Below are 5,090 nucleotides of genomic sequence, written 5' to 3' on the forward strand. Positions count from 1 at the left end.
GCTAGATCCTTTTGGTGGCCATCTTTGTCGCGGGATGTGCGTTCTTTTGTGCAGTCCTGTGGGACTTGTGCTCGGGCTAAGCCCTGCTGTTCTCGTGCCAGTGGGTTGCTTTTGCCCTTGCCGGTCCCGAAGAGGCCCTGGACGCATATCTCTATGGATTTTTATTTCGGATCTCCCTGTCTCTCAAAAGATGTCGGTCATTTGGGTGGTTTGTGATCGCTTCTCTAAGATGGTCCATTTGGTACCCTTGTCTAAATTGCCTTCCTCCTCTGATTTGGTGCCATTGTTTTTCCAGCATGTGGTTCCTTTACATGGCATTCCGGAGAACATCGTTTCGGACAGAGGTTCCCAGTTTGTTTCGAGGTTTTGGCGAGCCTTTTGTGCTAGGATGGGCATTGATTTGTCTTTTTCCTCGGCTTTCCATCCTCAGACAAATGGCCAAACCGAACGAACTAATCAGACTTTGGAAACATATCTGAGATGCTTTGTTTCTGCTGATCAGGATGATTGGGTGTCCTTTTTGCCTTTGGCTGAGTTCGCCCTTAATAATCGGGCCAGCTCGGCTACTTTGGTTTCGCCGTTTTTCTGCAATTCTGGTTTCCATCCTCGTTTCTCTTCAGGGCAGGTTGAGTCTTCGGACTGTCCTGGTGTGGATACTGTGGTGGATAGGTTGCAGCATATTTGGACTCATGTGGTGGACAATTTGACATTGTCCCAGGAGAAGGCTCAACGTTTCGCTAACCGCTGGTGGTGGGTCCCCGACTTCGTGTTGGGGATTTGGTTTGGTTGTCGTCTCGTTATGTTCCTATGAAGGTTTCCTCTCCTAAGTTTAAGCCTCGTTTCATTGGTCCGTATAAGATTTCTGAGGTTCTCAATCCTGTGTCGTTTCGTTTGACCCTTCCAGCTTCTTTTGCCATCCATAATGTATTCCATAGGTCATTGTTGCGGAGATACGTGGCGCCTGTGGTTCCATCCGTTGATCCTCCTGCCCCGGTGTTGGTTGAGGGGGAGTTGGAGTATGTGGTGGAGAAGATTTTGGATTCTCGTATTTCGAGACGGAAACTCCAGTACCTGGTCAAGTGGAAGGGTTATGGTCAGAAAGATAATTCCTGGGTCTTTGCCTCCGATGTTCATGCTGCCGATCTGGTTCGTGCCTTTCATTTGGCTCGTCCTGGTCGGCCTGGGGGCTCTGGTGAGGGTTCGGTGAGCCCTCCTCAAGGGGGGGTACTGTTGTGAATTCTGTTGTCAAGCTCCCTCCTGTGGTCATGAATGGTACTTCGGCTGGTTCTGTCCATTGGCTTCCTCTGGTGGTTGTGAGTGGAGCTGCGGCTTCTGAGTTTCCTTCCACAGGTGACGAGGTTAATTCGTTAGCTGGCTGCTCTATTCAACTCCACTTAGATCATTGCTTCATGCCACCTGTCAATGTTCCAGTATTGGTCTAGTTCTCTCCTGGATCGTTCTTGTGACCTGTCTTCCCAGCAGAAGCTAAGTTCCTGCTTGTTTTTCTCTGGTTTGCTATTTTTCTGTCCAGCTTGCTATTTTGATTTGTCTTGCTTGCTGGAAGCTCTGGGACGCAGAGGGAGCGCCTACGCACCGTGAGTCAGTGCGGAGGGTCTTTTTGCGCCCTCTGCGTGGTCTTTTTGTAGTTTTTTGTGCTGACCGCAAAGTTACCTTTCCTATCCTCTGTCTGTTCAGTAAGTCGGGCCTCACTTTGCTAAATCTATTTCATCTCTGTGTTTGTAATTTTCATCTTTACTCACAGTCATTATATGTGGGGGGCTGCCTTTTCATTTGGGGAATTTCTCTGAGGCAAGGTAGGCTTTATTTTTCTATCTCTAGGGCTAGCTAGTTTCTTAGGCTGTGTCGAGTTGCATAGGGAGCGTTAGGAGCAATCCACGGCTATTTCTAGTGTGTGTGATAGGATTAGGGATTGCGGTCAGCAGAGATCCCGTCTCAGAGCTCGTCCTATATTATTAGTAACTATCAGGGCATTCCGTGTGCTCTTAACCACCAGGTCCATTATTGTCCTTACCACCAGGTCATAACACTGCTCCTTTTAAGGCAGGACTGCAATGATGTTGAAATGTGTTTTGGGGGTTAAAGTTCATTTTCTGGGCAAATATTGACTTTGCAAGTACAGTAATTGCTGTTAAGCTGATCACTCTGACATTCAGGAGTATATGCAAATTGCCATTAGAAAAAATGAAGCAGTAGACTTTGGAAAAATTAATATTTGTCTCATTCTCAAAATTTTTGTCCATGACTGTATGTCTTCTTAGGTGATGTATGTTAGACAGCCAACCTGTAATCAACTGTCCTGCCTCTGTTTGAAGTAATGCTTGGAGTCAGTTACTTCCTTGGCGTTCTGGCCACCGGCTACGCGCCTCAGTAGGATGTTGCCGATCTCGGGGCACGACTCCTACTGGTTCTCCTTTGTGCATTGATCTCGTTCTCCTTTAGTGCCATCAGACGTACCATCACTCCCCTTAGTGGCAGAGCGACATTACTGCAACGACCAGGTCTCTGGGGCGCTGCACTTACATATAGCTGTAGTATTTTGGCACAGTAGTATAACCCTACCCGTAATTCAAAAAACGCAATTATATTAAAGGGGTTGACCACTATTGCGACAACTCCTTCCCACTCGCAATGTTTGCTCCCATTAAAACAAAAACACCTGCACTCACCTTCTTTGCTGGCGTTATTCCAGCAGGGTTGACACTAACTCCCAGGTCTCACGCAACATTGATAGATCATGTAAGCCCTGCACTCAATCAGCGCTGGTGTCATTGCCTTCCCTTTTGGACATATACTGTAGCATAATCCTTTTTAATTAACCCCTTTCCAATGTGGTTCATAATAATATGTCGCTGCGCTCTGCTATTTATTGACATGGAACGGATTATTATTATGTGCACACAGGCTTTGTGCGTGCGATCGCCGCCCGGTGTCAGCTGAATCTGACAGTTGACACCGGGCCCTAAGTGCCAGTAGTGACCCCTAAATGCTGTGATCGAAGTCATTTGCGGAATTCCAGGAGCAGGTACAGGGAACACTGCCCCGATGCCCTTGGGTCAGAGACCCCTCGGTGTCATTGCGGGGTCCTGATCGTTGCCATGATGATTCAATGTCGTCATGACGACATCCCGGTCACCAGAGTTAGTAAAGTTAGATCATGCTAAGAACATGAACAGAAAATTATTCTGTCAGTGCAGAGCTGACAGTTTGCATAGCATGGGGATACAGCTGGAAACATGACATGCGCTAATGATTCCAGGAAATTTTACATTCAAAATGTCAAATGACGCTCATTTGCTTCCGAACCCTACTGTGCGCCCAAGCAGTAGCTTTCTCCCTCATATGGGGTACCGACATACTCAGGAGAAATTGCACAACCAATTGTATGGTGAAAATTCTCCTGTTACCCATATGAAAATGCTAATTTTGGGGTTAAAACATATTTGTTTGGAAAATGTGATTTTTAAATTTTTTTTTAAATTTTTTTTTATGGCTCAGCTTTATAAATTTCTGTGAAGCACATGAGAATTCAATATGTTCACAGCACATCTAGATCAGTTCCCTGAGGGGTCTAGTTTCCAAAATGGTGTCACTTGTGAGTGATTTTCACTGTTTAGGCACATCAGGCTCTCCAAATGTGACATGGCGTCCGCCAACTGTTCCAGCAAATTTTGCATTCAAAAAGTGAAATGGCGCTCCTTCCCTTCTGAGCTCTGCTGTGCACCCAGACAGTGGTTTACCCCCACATATGGGGCATCAGCATGCTCAGGAGAAATTATACAACAAATTGTGGGATCCAATTTTTCCTGTTACCCTTGTCAAACTAAAAAAAATTTGGATCTGAAATAATTGTTTTGTGAAAAAAAAGTTAAATGTTCAATTTTGTTTTCCACATTCTAAAAATTCATGCGAAGCACCTGAAGGGTTAATAAACTTCTAGAATGTGGTTTTGAGCACCTTGAGGGGTGCAGTTTTTAGAATGGTGTCATTTTGGGGTATTTTCTGTCGTATAGACCCCTCAAAGTGACTTCAAGTGTGAGGTGGTCCTTAATAAATATGGTTTTGTAAATTTTGTGGGAAAAATTAAAATTTGCTGGTCAACTTTAATCCCTTATAACTTCCTAACACAAAATAATTTGATTCCACAATTGTGCTGATGTAAAGTAAACATGTGGGAAATGTTACTTATTACTATTTTGTGTGACATATCTCTGTGATTTAAAAGCATGAAAATTCAATTTTGAAAATTGCAACATTTTCAAAATGTTTGCCAAATTTCCGTTTTTTTTCACAAATAAATGCAAGTAATATCAAAGAAATGTTACCACTATCATGACGTACAATATATCACGAAAAAACAATGTCAGAATCACAAGGAACAATTGAAGCATTCCAGAGTTATTACCTCATAAAGGGACAGTGGTCAGAATTGTAAAAATTGGCCTGGTCATTAACGTGCAAACCACCTTTGGGGGCAAAGGGTTTAAAAGGGTTTTTTGCTATCTTATCAAAGTGCAGCAAGTTGTAGGGACAGAGACACTGATTCCAGTGATGTGTTATTGGCTGTCTGCTGCAGTGTTGATAAAATTACTGTTTTCTCTACTGCAGATCTAGCAGTTCTCTGAATGCTGAGCCCTGTATAACCCCGCCCACACCACTGATTGGCTGCTTGCTGTATACACTATACATAAGCAGAAAGCTGCCAATCAGTGGTAGGGTGGAGTCAAATAGTGCTCATGAATATGGAGGACTACATAGCTGCAGGTCTACTAGTCCTCCAGTGATAATCTTCTGCTGATAAAAGTTATTTTATCAAAACTACAGCAGAGAGCCCAGTAAGAGATTCATAGATGGAATAAGGATCTCTGCCCCAACATAATGCTGCTCTCAGATAATGTAGCACAAACTTGGTGATAGATTCCCTTTAATAGACCTCTCCTGAAGTTTCCTGCACAGTTGCTTCTGAGAAATACTGTAGAACAGGTGAAGAGCTGAGGGTCCTCTGTCCCTTTATTCTCAGGGTCAGTATAAACACTGATTATGATGTTATGACTTATGCCATAAGATTATAA

The sequence above is a fragment of the Ranitomeya imitator genome, chromosome 6 (genome assembly GCF_032444005.1).
Source record: "Ranitomeya imitator isolate aRanImi1 chromosome 6, aRanImi1.pri, whole genome shotgun sequence".
Classification (NCBI taxonomy): domain Eukaryota; kingdom Metazoa; phylum Chordata; class Amphibia; order Anura; family Dendrobatidae; genus Ranitomeya; species Ranitomeya imitator.